General features: G+C 47.3%; 1 long non-coding RNA gene across 2 annotated transcripts; it reads right to left on the reverse strand.

Annotated features, from left to right (window-relative positions):
* Window positions 1–6,089: 6,089 nt before the first annotated feature.
* LOC122457030 lies at window positions 6,090–10,960 on the reverse strand. Of its 2 annotated transcripts, none has more exons than XR_006276300.1 (3): window positions 10,798–10,960; window positions 7,715–7,815; window positions 6,090–6,493 (listed from the first exon to the last, which is right to left on the reverse strand). It is a non-coding gene; the product is annotated as an uncharacterized LOC122457030 (long non-coding RNA). The 2 variants fall into 2 exon arrangements; XR_006276299.1 differs by lacking the exon at window positions 10,798–10,960 and adding an exon at window positions 8,080–8,342.
* Window positions 10,961–21,898: the final 10,938 nt, after the last annotated feature.

The following is a 21,898-nucleotide window of genomic DNA, read 5'->3' on the forward strand; positions in this document are numbered from 1 at the left end:
CCAGGAAATTATCTATGGTAAACATCCAAGATCTTCCCACATCTGCACCAGACCTGCTTAAAGACTACCACTAACTATCATGGTTTACAAGCCAATCTATGAGTTACATTACTTCATTCAGTGAAGACACCACTAACCAATTACCAGTAATTGTAGGCAGGCCTGCCTTAAGACAGCTAGCTGAAGCTCAAAATGACTCTTCCCTGCTTCTTGCGCACCTTCAAAATTATTAACATCAGGGAAGTGCACCAGGCAAGACCCAGCTCCTCTGAGCAGTAGTGAGAATTATGGACCCTGAGTTATCCCCAATTTCCAAGATGATGTGTATGGGGAAGTGATTTATGCCCTGTAGATGAATCCCAGATGGTAAAAGCATTGTCACCTTGAAATCTGGGCAGTTTCAAAAGAGTTTAATGGAGTGTGCTTGACCTGATTTCTGTAGTACTCTGGTGGGTTTTTTTTAAATCGTGAGCCTTTTAAAAATGTGTTTTGTTTGTCGCTGTGCCAAAACCTACAACCAGGTGAAGCTGCCTGGATACAAAGCACTGCCAAACACACAGGGAAATGATAAACCACCTCTTTCTAATCTGTCTTTTCAACTCATTTGTTACTATAAGCAGCTAAAAACTTTCCCTTGGTGGAGGTAAGGGGACTCCAGTATATACTTAGCCGCAGCATGTATGTAATCCCATCCCTCTTAAGTACTCCACTGAATCTGGGCCATAAATCCAGCTTGTTTGACTTGCTTTCATTTATCCTCTTTTGTTTTGCTGTGCTGGTGCCCAAACTAAAAGAACTGGAGCCTTCCATCATGTATGCAATACTAGAAGGCAGTTCAGGATGAATCTGCTCTAGCAATTGAGCCATCTAATCTTTCTGTGACAATTGTTTGCAATTCCCATTAAGATGAAATTTAAGTACTCACTATAATGGGAGGAGCCCCTGCCCCTAAGTTACAATGGAAAGTGAAAGCCCTTCAGTGCTCTAGAAGAGTCTGGGGTGTTCATTAGAAGGAGAAGTGAACAAATGGTTTAAGGGTAAGTCAACATGTTCAATTGAAGGGTAAGTTTGAGGGGAAGGTCGGTAGGAGATATATTAGTAGGTGCATCATTCATGGGAGGGCCTCTATGCTAACTAGAGGGGAGAGAGGACTGTACTTGCTTACCTGGTGCACTTGCAGTTTTATGTTTATTTAATTCCTCAACATGGATATTGGCAAAGTCTGGTCTGCTCTGTACGATTGTGGCCAGGCTTAACATTATTAGCCTCTAGTGCACAGAGCTCCTCCACTCACGTTTACTATAACCACCCCAAATGCACCTCTGTACTACTTGTTAGCCTTCTTGTGCGCAACTCTGAGCATGTGTCCCTAGCCTGTGTTCTCTTAATGATGCAGTGCTGGTGTAGAGGAGAGGTGCTTGCAAAGGCCGTGTGTGTCCTCCCAGTGCTACCCCTTGTTGCGCCTGATCACTCCTAGTGCCAGAATGCTGTCAAGCTGCCCACATCACAGAATCAGGTAGGCCTACAATCAGCTAGGCTTGTTCCCAGCCCCCCAACCAGTGGTAAACAGCAATCATGCAAAATACAACCCTGTTGAAACAGCATCTATTCCAATTTGTTTGGAGCAGGGATCTGCCTGGGAAGGGCCCAGAGGGATGTTATCCTGCTAGGCAACGCGAGAGGAGCCGTAAGATGAGACTCAAAACAAGAATAGAACTATCGGCAATAATATTAACTACCTCTGCCCCCCATACACACCTGATAGAACAACTTCTCAAATTCAGCTGCAATTATTTAATAAGACTAGGAGAAGGTAGTAAGTACAAGCCATTCCCATGCATAAGGCCCTTGCCCCTTGACCTCAGGGCAGTAGCTTCCTACCAGGTCTATTGGGCAGCTTTCTTTCGGCAGTCTGATCTGCCCCTTGCCGTCTGTAGGGGTGCAGTAACCACGCTGCCACAGTTATCTAGTGTTCAGATTTTACAATGTTTTGGATCTCGGAACAGTTCAGTAATACAAACAGCTCCTCGCTACTGCACTTGTCAGATCAAAGGAATCCCACACAGCTACAGACAAGCTGCCATGTCCAAATCCTTTTGAAGCATCGCTCCTTTGCTGCAATGGGTTCTACTCAGCTGGATGCTCCAGTTCTGGCTCCAGCTCTCCCACCCACCTGCAGAGTGGTCCCTGCAGTTCAGCATGATGCAATCTCCACGCTGAGTGTATCGGGGAACTCATGAGGCAAAAAATGGTGACCATATTCAGCAGGGATAATATGCCAATGTTTGGAGGCCTGGGTACAAGACCCAGGTAGCTGCTAGTTCTATTACTATTTGTATTACAATAGTGGCTGGATGTCCTACTGAGATCAGAGTCCCATTGTACAGCTCCTAACACAAACATAGTGAGAGATCATTCCTGCTCAGAAGAGCTCACAGTCTGAACAGACAAGGCAGAGAATAGGTGGGAGGGGAAATGGAGGCCCCAGATCACCACAGGTTATTTAGGTTCCCAACTTCAGTGGAGGTTAGGAACCTAAATACCTGTGAGCATTGGGCAGGAGAGCTGGAATGATTTGGCAACAGATCCAGGTACAGAACTCAGTTCTCTTTACACCCCAGTTCAGCACCCTACCCACTGGACCGCACTGTCTCTGGTCTTGGAACCTATCCGGATGTCTAGTCTGATTCACAATCACTGGGAATTCAGATTTCATGTTTGCTCCAATTTAACTAATATTTTAGCATGAACCTTGTGTCATCTACACCAGTGCAAAGTAGGTATAAAATGCAACCAAATGGAATTAGCGGCTTTTAATGCCCACTTCATGCTGGTGTAAATGACCTGAAGACAGGGCAATGGAGAATCCAGTCCCATATGTCTTTTCGCCTCTCTTCATAAGACAGTCCCTCCAACCCCTTCATGACTCTTAATTCCCTTCAGTCTTTTTAGGTGATCAGAAGCAAATGCAGTTTTCTAGGTGCTATTTAATCAGGGTCATTCAGAGAGGTCTCCTCACTGGTACAATACTAATCATGAGAATCCAAGAAAAAAAAAAAAAAAAAAAAAAAACCAAGAAACCTCTTTCCTTGCAAGGATGCATCCCTTGGTGGTGTTGTTTGGCAAGGAAGTGTACTCTACTCAAGACAAGAAAGAATGGAAGTTAATCACTTAAGTGGATGTCACTCCCTTATTCTAAATGTTTGATAGTATCTTAATGCTTACTTGGGGTCAGAGAGAGTTTATGTTTTTGATGACAGATTTCCAGTGTACACTAGAACCTCACTACTCCCCACTGCACTCCTTACACAACTTGCAATTCACCTTCTCAAAACAGTGGTCTCTCCTTGCCTCTCAAAGATTCAACAGCAGTGCGTTGCTATTGAATCTCATTCCCCACTACATTTCTAACACACTAACTCTGCTGCGTCCAGATACCAAGGCCTAGATCCTTAAAGGTATGAGGCTCCCAACTTTCACTGAAATGAATTGAAGTAAGGAGCTTAAATATCTTTGAAGATCTGGGCCCATGTTATTAAGACCTTGTTGTTTCAGTATGTACCACGTTATGTTCACCAGTATGTTAAGTAGTATCAGTGAGACTACTTGTGTGCAAAGTTACTGACATGTGCATGTATTTGCAGGATTGGGCCTTAAATCAACAATAATATTGCCATGAAACTGAACAAAAAAAAAAAAGTCTGGTTTAGGGATTTGAACATACCTCTAACATTCAGTGTTAGGATCCCAAATGTTATAGCAATTGTATTAAGGCAGGAAAATCTGAAAGAGGCATTGATTCAGTTTTGCTCTCTGTCCTGAGTAAAATGTACAAAAGTCACACACAACTTAAAGGGGTGAGAATTAATCTGCATGACACCTGCCCTGGATCAGCCCCCCAAAAAAGAAAGGAGTACAGTATAAAACCCAAGATAGAGTTACCCAAATGAATGTGACTGTTCCCCCATCATGAATTCAGTGATTTTACTGCAAAGCTCCCCATGCTTAAGAAACCCCAGAGATGATTTCTCAAGTGTCTCATTCGTCCATTCATGCTCCTGCTCTTACAAGCTTTGTTAGCTGCAGCATGAAATATAACATATCCCTTTCTAATAAAAATGTTTAGAATACAGCTGTTCTGTTAGATCACTAACGCATGGGCAAACAGCATTTTCACAATCTATTTCCCCGTTTTACATCCCAGCTCAACAGTGTTAACCTGGGGCCTAAGAGCTTAGGCAACATGTCAAAATAAATAATACAATTATTCTATAAGTCTTTCCATAGAGGAGACATGAACAACTGCGAGCTGATGTTAGCCAGCCAATCCTTTGATTATTTAAAAAAGAGTCCCTCAGGGAAGTTGGAGAAAGTAAGTTTCTAGTTCTCATGGTTGTAGAGAAAAGCCTGTGGAAACATGAACCCTAAAAGCTGAAAAACCACAAGGGCAATAAAAAGGCCCCTGTTTTATTATTTTTAAAATCTCATGATTGTGGGGGCCTGACTCCCTATATCCGAGTGCTTGGGAATAATGCTGGATGGATATGTCTGGACCCTGAAGAAGGGTGCTTTTAAAATTGGGTTAGTTCAATGGAGTTAGCCTTGTGGGGCAGCCACACAGCCAGTTGACACAGTTGCAAAGGTGTTAAATTGTGTCCACATGGGTGTGAAAGGAGATTTCCAATCATGTTAAGGTAACTCCGTTAAGCTAACTATATTTTAAAGAGCACTTTTTTCCTTTGTGGGGACAGGGCCAAGGAGGTTGTTGTAACTGAGCTACCGGAATGTCATTTAAGTCCTTGCACAAAATATTTTAGAACATGAAATCACCACGTTGAAGGGTTGACTCACCTCTGGCATGCCTCCTCGTGGCTGGGTGTGAAGGAGCAAACTCTTCCTCTCCAGCAACCCCTGCTGACAGTTGTTTCTGGTTCTGTGGTGGCCTGCCTCTTTTTGCGACTCAGCCCTCTAGCCAGGTCCCGTTTTAGTTCCCCATCCCTTTCAGGGTAGTCCACTCAAGTTCCAGTTTCTTCAACCCCTCTCTTGGGGTTAACGAAGACTCACAGGGTCCTCACCTGGGATCTTCTATGTAGATCACTCAAAGAAAGCTCAAGTACTTCTAGTCCCACTCAGCTAACTCCCAGCACTTTATCAACCTGTTTCAGTCTCACCACGGGGAAAAAAACCCACTCATCTCTGGCCAGCTTGGGACTCCCTCGGTCTGGCAACTCTGTACTAAACTCTCTTTCAGGCTTACCACAGTGAAACTCACCATCTCCTGTTGCCCTGTCTCTAGGGGCCTTCCCTGACACCCTCAGCTTCTCGGGCTTCCTCAAAGCTTTTTACTGGGCCTCAGCCTAACGCCTGCAAAGTTCTTGCTTGCTGTTATTTCAGAGCATGGCCTCCCAGACTGCCTCAGCCATCTCTAGTTGTGGCTCTAGGGCTCACAGGCTTCTCTCGACCTTTAGCCCATGAGAGGAAACTAGCAGCTAGTCTCCTGTCTGGCCTTTTTTTCTCCCTTTGCTCCTTCTTTTATGAAGACCCCACTCCCCACAGCTGGGTTTGATCACCGGTTTTGCCTAACACCCCTCCAGATGCTGCCCAGGGGCCTAATTGGGCTCAGGCTTTTATTAGCCCAGGCTAAACTACTGTGGGGTTGATGCAGCCAATCACACTCCAGCACATAGTTAATCTCCCCATTCATTTTGGGCCCAATCCAAAGCCCAGGGAAGCCTGATTTAGACGCACTTTGGGTCAGGACCTCGAGGCAGAGTCCAGTATTCCAGTTCTGCAGCTTTTCCCACTTTTACAGTTGCAAACCCATATAGCCACCCACTCTGCCTCTGGATAATCTTTCAGATTATAGTTGGTCCTAAAACCAAGCCTGCCTGCAGCTGCCTGGCAGAGCTGACTGGTTAACATCTCCATTGGAGAAGGGGGAGAGAGAGAGCTCAGCTTGGTATAACCGGACACAAGAGGACGCTAGCTATGATAAGATTTATTTCAAATATTCCATCAGCAGTTAAATCATGCAAAATGGCCCAAGCTTGTAGGCAGAGCTGCTGGAATTTCACACTGATTCTTAGAAGCTAAAAACACTGGTTGCCCTTTAGAAGCTGGCTTTTATTTTTACTAGTAGGGGCAGGTATTGCTTGTACCTAAGGGCCTGGTCCAAAATCCATTGAAGTCAATGGAAAGGCTCCCGTTGACTTCCCTGCTGTGTTGGCTCAGAACCCTGCTGAGGAATGCTGCTAGAACTTGTAATATCTTGCTGAAAAAGGAACAGCACCTAGCGCTGGAAAGAAATGAGGCTGGCACTGCAGAGCACTGAGACTAGTGCAGCTGTGGGCCTAGCATGGGAGAGAGGGTCCCTTGCAGAGCATTTGTGAGAAACAGAGATATTTTCCATGGTAGACATGGCCGGTCCTTTGGAAACAAACGGTCGCAGCCTTGTTACATTCACAGATCAGCTTCTGGCAGAAGGTTTTCCCACCTGAAAAATAAACCAGCAGGGACTCATGAGAACAGTACAATAGAGCTCAGGGCAGTTACCTTGAATCAACTGCTGTAGCATATGCAGATCCTCTCATCGCATGCCTGAGTACTGCAACCAAGCCACTGCATGTGTGGGAGTGTCACTTGGGGCCAATCCAAAGCCCACTGTAGTCCATGGGAACCTTTCTATGGACTGCAGTGGGTTTTGGCTCGACCTCTTGCCTACCAGTCCTACTGCTGCTTTACAGAGGTTTCTGTGATAACAACCAAGATGGTGCATAGAGCCTCTTCCCAAACAGGAAGATCGCGAATCCATAACTAGGTGCAGGGGGCCTGCGGTGAATGTCTCTTTCTGGTTTATGTTTGTTTGGAAAATGCCGCTGTTGAGAAGATTGGAATGATACAAGCCGGTCTGGAGCACCCCACTTTCTGCTGGCTGCAAAGCAGCTGGGCACATGCCATGTTGAGGAACATGCTCAGTTCCTTTCTTGCACAGAGGATGAAATTCACCCTGGTGCAGAAGGCTGGCACGTATCCTACGCATCAGCTAAGTCTCATGCAAGACCTTAAAATAGCTTAAGCAGTACCTAGCCCTCATATTGGAGCCCTGCACAGAGGGGAATTTCACCCCAACACACTACTGGAGCACAAGGTTGGCGTTTAGATTCTGCTTCCTGTCCTGGATTCCTATGCACCCAGTGAAGACTGAATTTCCTGGGTGAGTGCCTCCTGGCAATAGACAATAGCCAGAAATCATGCGACATGTGACACAGCTAGGGAGAACCCTGTTTGCCAACTTCTCCGAGTTGTTCTAGAAAAAATATTCCCTGTGGCGCAGCAGGGCCATGGGTCTGTACTCAGCTCAGGGTGAAATTCACCCCAGAGCATGAGGCCACCAAAAGGCCTTTGCTCCTCTTCAGTTTTTAAAATAAGGCATAAACGGGGCTGAAATCGTGTGGAGGCCCTTGTCCTGACCCCTCTCTCTGGGGTGAGTTTCACCCGTAGGGAAGCTTATCTTGCTAAACCAGTCACCTGAATAATAATCGCAACCAGGATTTGTACAGCCTGTTCCCTATTTCAAGCATGTTCCACTTGTTAACCAGTTGAATACCATTTTCCAGCCTGCCAGTCTACGGGAGGAGTGGGGCCCAGAGACTGCCTGTCTCTATGGAGAGCAAAGCCATTCTGTTCATGCCTTGGTCTCTACATTCTCACTTACTGCAGCCTATGTTGCCCCACGAGTAAGAACAGACTTCCAATTTGGGATAACAGCCACGTGCCAACAAATTCTTGTAGCAGCAGATGTGAGCATAACAGCACCTGGTGTGAACAGAGTCAGCATTAGTCCAGCACTGGGGGGATGCCAGGAAAAACATGATTAGTTGTTATTAGAATTACAGTAGCACACAGGGTCCCTGAATGAGATCAGAGCGCCTGGGGAGGGGGGTAGAAGCCGTATGCACACAGCAAGACCAAGGCTTGCCCCGAAGGGCTCACAATCTACAGTACATCTTCCTAGCAGAACATCCTAGCTGTTTTCATTCAGGGCCCCCAGGGAAAGTGGAGTGAAACACATGCCCTTACCATTCACCTTCCGCAGAGTTACAACAAAGGGGATGATTAAATGCGGCTCATTGTTTGCCTCCCAACAATGCAGTATTTGCTTTGATCGATTTCCTGTTTCTCTGCTGTAACTAAGGTCTCCTGGCTGAGTCATTGCTCAGTGTTGTCAGGAGAGATTTGATCTCTAGTTGGAGGCCTATGCTCTTTTAGGCATGCTGGCCTGATCAGTGCAGATAGCAGATCAGGTAGTGTTGCAAGAGCTCATGCGCATGCTGGAGGGGCGGGGGCCTCCTTGAGCAGTCTGCATCACCTTGAGCACCCACAACTATAGTTGTGAAAAAGCCCAATGAAGACTTGAGGATGTGCGTTGACTACAGGTGCCTTAACTCACAGACAGTTCAAACTAGCTAGCAACTTCCCCTCAGATCAGATACACTCAAATGAATAAAATGTCAGGAGTAAAATACGTGAGTAGTTTTGATTTGGCATCTGGATACCATCAGATTAAAGTGGCAGCTGAGGATTGAGAACAAACTGCCTTTGTGACATGCTTTGGGTTGTTTCAATTCTTCAGAACGCCTTTCGGACTCATGAACACACCAGGGGCATTTCAGAGGCTGGTGACTGGCCTTGCCCAAGCTTTGAGAACTGATGACATCCTCACATACTTAGATGACTTCATTTGTTCCCACAAAACATGGGTGGGACATCTGGTAGGTGTGGAATGGGTCTTAGAGCTTCTTACGGAGCCAGGGTTTAAATTTGTACTAAACAAATATCAGTTTGTGAGGAGTCACATCACCTTGCTCGGACATAGAGTCAGCAGAGACCAACAAGACTGGGGTATGAAGACACCTTTTGTTGTCTTTGCATATAACACCTGTTGGCACTCAACTATCCATTACTCAGTTTACGAGATTATTTTTGGACTCCACAAACCTATGCTTCCCTCGGACTTGATATTCACCTACAAAGCTGAGAGACATGGTGGAGTCTTATATCAATGACAGCATTCCTGAAGGTGGTCGAACAAATGAGCCAGAACAGGTTTTGGAGCCAATCTCCCCTTGCGGTTCCTTGATTCCCTTGAAATGCCCCTCTTCTCTGAGTTCCTAGCATGACACTGGGTTTGAAAGTAAATGCCACTAGTTAAACAATGCACACTGACAGAACAGTTACTCCTGGGGGGGGGTCATCCCACTCTGACTGATTGCTACTGAACTAAATCATCATCATCATCATGATCGTTTGTAGGTATCTACCAAGCATCTTAAAGCTCTTCATAATAGTGGACATGCAGTAACCTCATTTTACCTGTGGGAAGATTGAAGGACTGAGAGGTTAAGTTACACAATTCCTTGGTAATAGAACCCAGCTCTCCTGATTCCCAGTCCTGTGCTCTGAACACTTGTCCAGGTCACTGCCCTCAGTAACAAATCAAGAGCCATGCTGATGATTCCAGTTCTGGAGGGGAGGAGGGCAGCATGGGCACTGAATGATGGTAGCACTTCCCAGTCCCCTTAGCGCCTGTGCTCTGACTTACCAGTCGGTCTCCTTTAGTGACTCTAGGGATACTCCCTGTCCACAGTAGCATCCGTAACCATGGTAATGCAGAATGGTGTTTTGCCCAGTCGCCCACCAAGTCTCGTCTGCAAGCGGAATCAGGTTACTGCATGCCGAGGGCACGACTGCAACCAAAGAGCTGGGGATAATTAAACTGTGTCTAAAGGGACATCGGGGAAAAACACCCCCTGCCTCTCATGTTAGCCCTACTGCATCCCACTCCTGGCTCTCTGATCATTCTGTAGGCAGGGACTGAATTACCTAACGTGTGTGGGGAGCTCTATCCCCTCAGAACGCAGGGCTGTAGTCAGGAATCTCACCCACAGCTCCCCCATACCCCTCCTATTTACTACTGGGTCCTTGCATCATCGACTCAGGGTAGTAACCACTCGCCCCCTCCTTTCCACACCAGCTAATCCAGGAATGCAGTGTCCTCCGCAAAATGAAGGGAGTGCCAGAGATGAGAACCATTTCCTAACCTGATGCAGATAAAATTAATTGTGCCTAAAATTGGTGCCCCAGTTGTGCTGCACTCTGTACGTACACAGCATCTTCCCTGGATAGCTCCCAAGCTAAGGAGACAGGACAGACATAGGGGGAACCAGAGGCACAGACAGTCAGTGGCAGAGTCAGAAACAGAACCCAGCTCTCTAGGGTTCCAGCCCAGGGCCCCATCCACTAGACCAGTGGTGTGCAAACTTTTCCAGTCACGCCCGCCCCTTACCATTCGCAGCATTCGTTGCACTCGCCAACGCATTACTTGTAATCTGAACCCTTATTTCTGCGCTGCTGCTGACGGCGGCACTGCCTTCAGAGCTGGGCTGCTGGAGAGCGGCAGCTGCTGGCCGGGGCGTTCTTGTTATTTGCAGTGAGGGAGGACTATGTTTCTCAATCTCACTCCTGTCCCATCATGCAATACCCACCCTATTTTTATCCCACTCCTGCTATTATGGCAGCAGGTCCTGCAGCGTGCACAGGATCCCAGTTTCTTTGCACCCTCCTCCCCCGCAAACCTCTTGCACCTCCCTGCCCCCAGTTTGCACACCACTTCACTAGACTACTTTGTCTCAAGCAAACCATTAAGGCTTTCTATGACAGTAGCTTCTAGGCAATGTCAGAGTTTACAGGAATATCAGGAGAGTTAAAACCATGCCCCAGGCTTGGGTATTTACTTACAGCACAGGAAAAGTAAAGGGCTGCCAGGCAAATGCTTCATTACAATTGAGAGAGGGGTTAGAGAAGAAAATAACCGTCCAGCCACAGAAAGTGCTAAAAATTAAAGAGAGCCTAGCATGCAGTGCAAAGTACTAACTGCACCTTTATTGCTGTTGGTTACATGGCCATTCCATAGCTCCACTCCTCCTTATTAAACTAAAGAAAGAAAGGAAGTACATATATGTACAGTTCTCACCAGTATGTATTTGTTAGGCAGCAGTGTGTCTGGGACTCCCGGACACTGTTGCCATAGGGGTTTAGGCCCAGATCCGCAAAGGTAGTTTGGCACCTAACTTGCATAGAAGCCCTTTGAGGAGTTGGGCCTTCGTGTTTTTGCCATGGGTTTAATGGGGCTTGAGAGCTGCATTGTGAAATGCAAAACTACCCCGCAGTCAAAGTTTTGAGTAAACTCAAACAATGGGCCTGTTTTTTCACAGAACGTTTTGCAAAATAGGTTTCATTGTCTTTCTAGGATCAGTGTGTGTGACTTTGTGACTAAAAATGAGTTCCCATGGATCAGATTTTCAAACTTCAGTGCCTGAGTTTTGCATGCAAAATATTCCTGTGCCAAAGCATAAGGCAGCATGCCAAAGCATGCACTGAGGTACCCAAAATGGGCATTAATGCCTCCAGCGTGCGTCCTTATGAACACAAACACAGGAACCTTTTGCATTTCCCAGCCCCCTGTTCTGTACATGCAATTCCACCTTTGCATGAGTATGTGTCGCTTTGCTGTTACTAGAAATACTGCTGATGGGAAGGTAGAAAGGACACAGGAGCTTTTGTTCCCAGAACATTTTTCTGCTGGTTTGGGGGAAATATTAAGCAGTATCTTCTCTTTGTACCTGCCCAGGGTAAAAAATCGAGTCACGCTTTGTGTGTGGCCTCACCCATCCTTGCCTGAGGTGCTTCCACAGAAGAGGGCTGATGCCAGGTATAGACATCAGTCAGCCCTACGCTTTCCACTCCAGAGGTCTCTTGGCTCCAGTGGTTCCCGACAATGCTTGCAACTGAGGGTAAGAGTGGGCCAGGTCATGGCCCGGAGGGCTGCTTTGTGATTAGTATTGCACTAGTCTTCACAGCAACACCCAATCAGACCAGTGCCCCATTGTGCTGCACAAACCCTGCTCTAAAAAAAACCTTAGACGGAGGGGTGGGAAAATCGGTTCAACAGACTGTCCTGCATTGCAGAATAAGGTGTTCTGCTCACTTTTATTTAGAAGCAAAGGAAAGGAAAATAGCATAATAACGAAAGTGAAGGAAATGAATCTGTAACCAGAATATTAAACAATGGGGAGCTTATGCCAGCAATCCTAGGAGAATCCCAGTTCAACCATATGGTCTGTAGTCACCATTTTTAGTACTGTAGTATTACATATAACCCTGTAGCACTTCTGGGACAAACTGAGATCAAAGCCCTATCATGCTAGGTGCTGTACAAACACATAGGAAGAGACAGTCCCTTGCACTCTACAGACACAGGCAAAGAAAGGACTATTATCGCCATTTTACAGATGGGCCAACTGAGGCATAGAGCGATTATAGCCCAGATTCATAAAGGTACTTAGGCACCTAAGTTCCATGGGTTCCAATGGGAGTTAGGTGCCTAAGTGCCTTTTAAAATCTGCACTTGGCCAAGGTCACACAGGAAGTCAGCGCCAGAGCCAGGAATTGAACCCAGCCCAGTCTCTCAACCATCCTTCCTATACTGGTGACCAGCCATCTGATGTGGTTCTCTTCCGGTCTGGTCTGCTCTAGTGACCCACGTTAAGGTAGAGCTGCTGGACTATTTAAAAGCAGTTCCCTGGAATTTCTCTTGTCCTTTGTAGCAAAGCACTCAGAGGTCACAGTCCATTCTACAGTCCCGCTCCTGGCTCATTGGTCCTGGGGAAACAACATGTGCAAACGCCTGTCAGCTGGGTGGTCAGTAAAAGGATGGGCTGGGGCCAGGGTGGCCCCTAGCATCTGGGTGTGAATCCTGTGCACTTGCTGTCTCGGTAGCGAACGTAGCGGCTGTTGAATGTCTTCAGGTTCCTTTCCAGGCAGAGAGTAGTGCTCTTGTCACAATCACAGACCTGTTCTTCACACCAGCTCCCCAAAGCTGCCAAGACGGAGAGAGAGAGAGACACGCATGGTTTTCATGGGACAATCGCGGCGATGAGGAGGAAGGGGATTAATTCTCAGGGCCTGACTTCCTACTGGCCCTGTGGAGTCACTTACACTCGGGCTGTGCGAGTGCAAAGCGGGTATGAAGTACTGCTACAGGCAACCTCACTCACACTGGTGGTAGGTTACATTTGATTGGATGAGATCTTAAAAAGTGAGCTCCTCACACCCCCTTACAGTCAACTGCATGGACCCCAATTTACCTACATCAGATGGATGAGGGGCCAAAGTCACTGGGTCAGAAGCTGAACCAGGGCTTTCAAAGAATCAAGGTGTTGCAACTCCAATACTTATGGGCCATTAATGCACTTCTTTGGTCCATGACACAAGGAGAGACAGCCAGAGTCCTTCCACGGACCCTGGTGCTACCCTCCCCTTTGAACCCTTCTCTTCTGGATCAATGATAAGGCCAAGGAGGAGGCTGAGCGAGAAAGGCAAAGAACCAAACCAGTGTGCTGATTAGAGAGTAGAAGCAAAGCATATCCCAACCTGACCAAGGGGAGAGAACTCACCACACAGGATCTCTCCATCCTTGTAGGTGTAACTATATCGCTGTCTGTTCCCATAACATCCACTAGCTTTTAGCCTTTTGTAACAGCAGTGATGAGCTCGGCAGCACCTCCGGGGAGAAGGAAGAGGCACACGTCAAAGGTCTGCTTACAATGAAAGAGACTATCATCCAGTATAGACAATCTTTTCTATACAAGCATTTTTCACTAGGATGGTGGTGAAGCACTGGAATGGGTTACCTAGGGAGGTGGTTGAATCTCCTTCTTTAGAGGTTTTTAAGGTCAGGATTGACAAAGCCCTGGCTGGGATGATTTAGTTGGGGATTGGTCCTGCTTTGAGCAGGGGGTTGGACTAGATGACCTCCTGAGGCCCCTTCCAACCCTGATATTCTATAGCCATTGCCTAAGCATTTGTTGGATTTACTGTACATATCCAGGACATTCCCACTAATGCATGTATTTGTTCATGTCTGAATCAGGGCCATATCTAACCATAACCAAGGATCAGAAATGCTCTGGTGAGTAGCTGGTAGAAATTGAGCTTTCTGCAGAAGCCAGTGAGCACCTTAAGAGACTTTCCATCCAGTTGGTCTCTTGCAAAGGACCCTTGATAATAAATTCTGCTGCACTTTTTAGGGATATTTAAGCATTTGACCAGTCCCATGGGAATGACAGTGCTGCTTGAGGAATGATATATTTAAAAAAAAAATCTAGTGGCAATTTACCAATCTGTCGCATCCTTCGGTTCCCCTCTGCCATCAGACCCGCAGTAGCAGCCGTACCCATAATAACTGAGGATGGCACTTTTTCTCGTGGCTTGATTAATCATCTTTTGAAACTCCAGAAGACTCCCCTGTGCCCCAGACAGACCTGCAAACCAGCAAGAGCACTAGAAAGGCTAGTTTCCTCTAAAGGAAAGATCACTCCCCCGTCTCCCGTTGTTAATGCACATGGGGAACACACTGCACTGATGAAAGAACACGGAGCTGAATCCTTGGGGTTAGCACGTGGCTTTAATGCCACAGCCCTTTGGTAGGGGGCGCTGCGGCGCTGCACTGCTCTACACGGGGCACCAGACAGCTTGTGCCCTCTACTGGTGTGTTCCTTGCAAAGGGGATGCACAATCCTCATTCCAGCCTTTAGACTGGCATAGCCGCTTCCCACAATTGCACTGCTCTTGCTCTGGGGACCAGCACAGGAGGAAGCAGGACCAGGACACCAACTCCTCCCTGCCCCCTTTCTCCAGCTTATTCTCCTGTGGGAGAGCAGGAATGCACAGCCCTTCCCCAGAGCACAGGGACTTGTATTGCAAGAGGCCCCTGTGCAGCAATGCAAGGGGCAAGGAGAACACCTTACCCACCCCTGTTGGTACACAGCTGTGTGGGGCCATGCACGAGCTGGGGCCTGAGACTTTAATATGCCTCACTTGGGTAAAGCTCCCAGTGACCTCAGTGTGGGCCTCGCCCAGTTAAGGGCTGAGTAAACCCGACATCCAGACCCCATGCTGCGGCCAGGTGCATGAAGCACTGAGCCTCACTTGCACTGCCCTGAGGCTGGGGATTCTGCTCTGAGGGGGACCTGCTGGACACAGAGCAGAGGCGATGGTATAATTAGCATTGACTAGGGAGTCACTAGTTTGCTGTACTCACTGCAGGCGATCAACAAGGTGACTGCAAAGAGATTCCTCATCTTTGTGCAGGACCTGGGAGAGGAAACACCCGGCTCTTTCACTCAGGCAAGCAACTTAGTGGTATGGATCTCTGGATCTGCTCCAGTTAGGAGGCAGGCTTCAGATAGCTGGCTGCTGCTGAGAGGATAGAGGGGCAAGTCCGAACTTCTGAAGCACGAACTCACTCATCGCAATGAGTCCAAGCCCTGTCCAGGATGGTAGTGTGTGTAGTGATCTAGCTCAATCGGTGTATTTACCTGAGCTGGAAATTACACCTCCAGCTGCAGTGTAGACATGCTTTAGTGAACCCCAAGGTCCCAAAGCCAGTCTCAGCTGCAGTGAAGGGTGGGAAGTCTGTCCCAAGTACAGAGAACTAGTTGTAAGAGAACTATGGTTACCAGTTAGAAGGAATAACCCACAATGACACACAAGCAGAAACTACAACTTGTCAGAATGGGCATCAGCTGCTTGATCCCATAGTGCAAGAAAAAGATCAGTAAATAATATCTATCGCACCAATCACCATACCTAACCACTTCCCAGGTAAACGAAGTCAGTGTAGCAAGGTCCCTACTAGAGGGCAGTCTCTTTTGTAAAGCACTCACCTCTTCTGGGCTTGGGAAAAGCTTGGCAGCTGGAGTAACACCTGATGTGTGCTAGCCACTGGTTTCTCTTATATTCTCCACTCTGTCCCTCCCACTGCTACCCCAGCCAGGTGGATCTTGTTCTCCAAGGTCCATCATCCAGGATGATCCAGATGAGTGGTGAGGTCTGTAATAGAAGGCGTCACCCATTTCCCTCTTTCCTCTGGGTCTGAAGGACTCTTCCATTGTATTTAAGCCAGGATGACCGATCATGCTGAAGACCCCCAGTAGAGACTCCAGTCTCTGTCTGGTGATTTCACACTGCTCCTTTCTGAACACTTCCACTGTGCTAGGAACTCACAGGCTGGAGTTTCACACCTGTTTGGCAGAGTCTCTGCATTCTGATGCCAGTTTGGCAAGAAACTATTCCTCCCCGCCACCCTGAACAATGAAGAATAATCACGGCCCCACTGAAGTTACCGGGAGTTTTGCCATTGACGTCAATGGGGTCAAGATTTCACCCCGTGTCTTTAAGAGTGAGACCGTGCTGGATTGTCCGAGGGAACAACACCTGAAAAGGGCCAGAATCATGGCTACCCAATGGAAGTTTGGCCTGCGTGAGGACTGCAAGTTTATGTTTAACCACAGCTAAATGGTGGTGGTGCTACTGACATAGGCCAAGATGTGAAGGGGATTAACGTAGCAAAAACACCCTCCCACTGCAGTTATTCCCAATCACTTTGTACAGCACCTAGTGCAAGATGGTCCTGGGCCTAGCTCCTCCGAGGTATTTAGGTTCCTAACTCTCATTGATTTCAGTGGGAGGTAGGTGTTGAAATACCTTTAAGGAGCCGAGCCTTGATCCACGACTAGTGCTCCTAGGTGGCACAGTAATCCAGAACTAACTACTCATATGAGATTCTTCACATTGACATGGAGTTATTGTCAACCTTTTCATGCCCAAATTCGGAAAGGGTTTTCATCATTCGTTCCCACAGCTATTCCAACTGCTGATTTGTTCTGCTGAATGCACTAAATCAAGGGGCACACAGCAATGGAGCCCCACAGGCTGGGGTGGAAATTCCTATCTTAATTGACAATAGGCAGCCCAGGTGCACAGACAGTAAAGTGCATGCAGACAACCTGTGGTCAGAGGAATTGAGACAGTCACAATAGTTCAAGTCAGTATGTAGGTGCCAGCATCTGTAAGATCCAGAACAACCACCTGTCCCCTGTCCCTTATGTCCTGATTTATCTCCATCACACTCCAGGGGAGCTGTGAGGGATTAGCAGCGCCTTCATATTGAGTTCCACAGGTCGCTCAGCTCCAGCGAGTCTCAACAATGCTTGTAACTTGAGGCTAAGGATGGATTTCAAGCTGGGGTTGTTGTAGTAACTGGATGGAAATAATCTACTTTTAATGCACTTCGGGACAAATTCACCTGCTAAAATCCCATTGATGGCAGTGAGACCTGGATCTGGGTTCATGGACTGGGCAGAACTATCTGGCTGAAGGTTCCTGGACGAGTGGAGGTTGTCGATGATTTGAGCTGTTTGGATCAGATCCAGATTTTTCTGCATCAGCTATCGAGCAGATATCATTTAAAAACAACAACAAAACACTGCTTAACCTTTAGTCCTGCACTATATGTACTGTGTGTGTGAGCTGCATTGTCTAATATAGAACATAAACTCCGTGAAATAGATATGACGTCAGCTTTTACGTCTGCACTGCGGAGCACGCTGGTGGCTTTCAATAATTAAATGATAATAAGGGCATAAGCATGTGTCACCCTACTGCAGGATATGTTGCCAGATGGAGAACCCAGTCACTCCTATCCTTTCTGTCACACTGGGCTCTTTGCTTCAGTTCTTGAGAACAATGCTTGGGTTTGAAGGTAAAACTAGATGAGGTCCAAGTGTTTGCACTTTCATTGCACCGAGAGGGGGAGCACTTCTCTTGCCTCCACCAGGCATGCTGAACATGGAAACTATGGAGGAAGGGCCTCCAAGGAAGAGAACCTGGTTAAGGTGACATGACAGAGTGCCCAGGACTTCTCTTGTGATGGTTAACGGGTAAAAAGAGGGTGCTGCCTTTTGGAATGGGATGTGATCATTTGAGAGCATCCCCATAGTAGCCTCTTCCCAACATGGGTCCTATGGTGCCCCTGGTGTTATCTAAAGCTGTCCTTTCAGCATAAACACCCAGGTGGGGACAGGACAGGTAGTTATGCTAGCTACTCTCCCTGTGGATGAAGCCTTCCTGAGATCCAGAAAAGGTGCAATGTACACCTCCCTTGTGCCAGAACTCACTGAACTCCTTCAAGACAGGAGGGTGACGGAACCCAGGGAAAATTAGACAATCATTTCCAGACAATCGGCCATGGGAAGTGATTGAAGGGGCTCTGTGCTGCTATTGGTAGTATACCTACCTGCATCCCCCTTACATGGCTGGTTGGCTGGGAGCAGCGTTATGGTTTGCAGTTGAACCTCCGGTGAAAAGGGAGACCCCTGTTCAAATCCTCTCTCCCCTGCTGGTGGAGAGGGAGAGAAATTGAACCTGGGTCTCCCCCATCCCAGATAAGTGCATTAACCACTGGATAGAGGCACCAACATCTCCTTGTGCAACCAGATTTTGAGTGGGCCTCAAGCTGGTAGGTGACCTCTGAGCATGCCTACTAGATTGGGCCCTGCATGCAACTTAGGTGGGGGAATGCCTGTTTTCCTGGTATGAATGGCTCTGACGCTTAGGTGGAAGATAGATGCCTGGATGCCTAGGGGGGTTAGCCACCCAAATACCTCTGTGGATTGGGGCCTTAGCCTCTCTGTGTCTGTTTCTCATCTGTGAAATAGGGAAAGTGGCTTTAAGCTCACAAGGGGTTTGTGAGGATGAATCCATTAAAGATGATGAGGCGCTCAGATACTACGGTGCTGGGCCCAGAGACGTACCTAAGCTAAGCTGGCAGCATGGAGCTCTGTGCATATTGACTTGCAGGTTCTGGGCCTTAGCCAGTAGCTGTGGTGTGATTTTTTTCACCCTAAACAAAGAGAAGTGATAGAAATGGGCCTAAACCAAAGACCCAGATCTGATCCACCCCAGCTGTGGGATCTGAATCAGAACACTACAGCAAACCCCATTACCTAAAGTGGACTGAACCACACCCTGGATCATGAATTTTGGGAGTGAAATTTGACTCAGGATCTGAACATTGTGGCTCAGAACCATCAGGGGACTTACGGATATTTTAACTTGCAACCACACTAAAAGGGTAGCTCCTTCCAGCTTTCTCACTCATGCCAAAAGGTGAATTGTTCGGTTCAGTCGAACGCCCCTGAGTCACAACCCGGAGAAGAACATGGTTATATTCTTCCGTTTTATTCGGAAGCAGCCCAAAGCGAATCTGCACTGGAGCAAGAGCAAAGGAAATGGACATTTCTCTATGTTCATTTATACACTTAGGTCCTGATCCAAAGACTATTGAAGAGAATGGAGAGACTCCTCCTGGCACCCATCATAACTTAACTATGGCAGAGGACATGCGCCAGTTCTCTCTAGTATTTTTATCAAAAACGGGACATGTGTTGCTTTCTCCCTCTAAATAATTTCTCTTCTGACCCTGGGTATCGTGAAGCAGTTAAGGCAGATTGGGTCTCTTATTTTATTTTACTTTATTGTTAGTTAAGAGCAGTTCCTTGGATTCTGCCTCACAGTAGCCTAGGGAGGGAGCTGTCAAGAACCACTGGATAGGAAGCAATTCCCAATCCAAGGTCAAGCACTTGTTTGCTTAACAGTGAGGAAATGCTGAATGCATGCCATTGTAACCACGGCATTATGACCATGGCATTGTGACCATGGAGCAACTCCAGCATCACCTCACAGCAGAGTGGTAAAGTAACTGGGCAGGGAGGGGTACCTCCCAAGCCAGTTGTTCACACAAAACCAGCTCCAAGCAGTTAGCATTGTACAACCTAGGAGAAAAGACAAACGACGGGCCATTCAGGCTAACGGGAAAACATTAACAGGTTTCAGAGTAGCAGCTGTGTTAGTCTGAATTCGCAAAAAAAGAAAAGGAGTACTTGTGGCACCTTAGAGACTAAGAAATTTATTTGAGCATAAGCTTTTGTGAGCTACAGCTCACGACATCCCTGTCTAGAATTTCCATACCTAAATAACCATGAGGCACCATGCCAGGAGAAAGAAAGGAAAAAAAAGTTGGGGGGGGAATGCCTTTTAAAGAGGAGGCTTGAAACTGCAGTTTCATCCAGAAACTGAGGGCCAACCTCTAACGGGAAGCCCTCCGTGAATTGCTGGATCCACTGAATGCATCCGATGAAGTGAGCTGTAGCTCACGAAAGCTTATGCTCAAATAAATTTGTTAGTCTCTAAGGTGCCACAAGTACTCCTTTTCTTTTTTGCGAATACAGACTAACACGGCTGCTACTCTGAAACCTGTCTATAAAAGGACGACACTGGGAGACCATTCGGAGGCAATAGGTAACTTAGATTAGAAAAGGGACTTAATCTACCGTAGAAGTGCAACACCTGAAGTTGTGTCTGTAGATTTATTTTCTGTGTAATGTTTGGTGTTGCTTTTCATCACGAGCTCAACTTCAAAGCTGTGATTTTTTTTCTATTAAATAAACTTTCTGTTTTCATTTTGTACCCCAAGCAGGTCTCTGGGGGTGCAAACTGTGTGGAGCATAGGCACCAAAATGAGCTGAGAACTGAGGGCTGTTGTGACACCTTCGGGGTGATGAACTAGAAGGGAAAGGTACAAGCGTCTGGTAGTTACAGAACTCGGGGGGGGGGGGATGGATTTGGGGAGAGTTGGGGTAGTAAGGGCTGTTGGAGTCACTATGCAAGGAGTAACTAGGTGAGTGGAAGCCAGGGTGAGACCCTTTATGCTTGTCGGCTGGCTACTGGTGTCAGGGCTCTGAGCCCTAGCCGCACGGCATTCAGGCACCCAAGTTACAAGGCAGGTGGTGACCGAACCTCTAACTGATGTGGGGGATCCCCAAAACACCACATCCCAATCCTAAACAGCAGCTGAGGAGAGCGTAGCATGGAGCTGGAGTGGGGGTGCATGCAACAGAAGATGTAGACACCTTCATAGCCCACCCAGTCCTTGGCTAGCTGCAAACAAGGATGGTCCCCCAGCTGCTCTTACAAGGGTCTGTAATGGATGGTGAGGAGGCTGGAAGCATGCCCCCCCTTGGGCTATACCCCCTATATGAGCACCTGGCAAAGGAGTGCCACCGGATCTGCAACACTAGCTCTATGCCACCAGAGGAGTCTCTAACCGTGTGGCAATCCTCACCTAGCTGGTTGCACCAGCAGCGCAAGGCACCACAGAATCCAACCCTCAGATTCTACTCTCACCCTAGTTCTATCCCGGGACAACTGCCCTGACTTCAATGGAGTTGCATGGAATCTCCTCCAATGTCAACGAGATCAGAATCAGGCCCAGGATAATTAGCATGTGTTAGAGGGATTGCAAAATTACTGCACTTACTGCAGGAGAACAGCACAGCCAATGCCAAGAGAAGCCTCATCTTCGTCTAGTCAGGACCTGAAAGAAAAAACAAATCCACCCTGATCATCTATTCAAGGGGTTTTCTAGCAGACTTTAGAAAACAGGCTACTCCATATGGCCCAATGGAATGTTTTGTGACGCATACGGCCCAATGCTGGAACACTTTGTCAGGCAAACTCCCACAGTTGAATGGGTCTTTTAGTGGAGTAAGGGACTTGTCATTAACAAGAGAAAGAGAAGCAAGTGTAAGCAGGGTCTGAATGAACTCTCCCATGACAGCTAGCTGGCATGGGGAGACACATCAGGAGCAAACTGTATTTACATGAACACACCTACTCTGCTTAACTATCCAGCAGATAGAGTGGTGTTGCTCAAAGTGATCAACTTTGGCTGGTGTTGGGTTACAAATCACTTTAGTGCTGAATGCAGGGGTAGTGAAATGCTGTTATCAGTGTCGTTGTCTTTATTGTATGAATAAAGGGGAGCAGAACTGTGCTTATCCTATCCCAAATGAGGGGGTCACCCTTAGCTGAAAGGACCTCATTAAGCCAGGGGCTCCAATGCCAAACCCCTGTAAAAAGTAAGAGGGGAGGGGACAGG

This window comes from Dermochelys coriacea, chromosome 18 (assembly GCF_009764565.3).
Source record: "Dermochelys coriacea isolate rDerCor1 chromosome 18, rDerCor1.pri.v4, whole genome shotgun sequence".
Taxonomy (NCBI): domain Eukaryota; kingdom Metazoa; phylum Chordata; order Testudines; family Dermochelyidae; genus Dermochelys; species Dermochelys coriacea.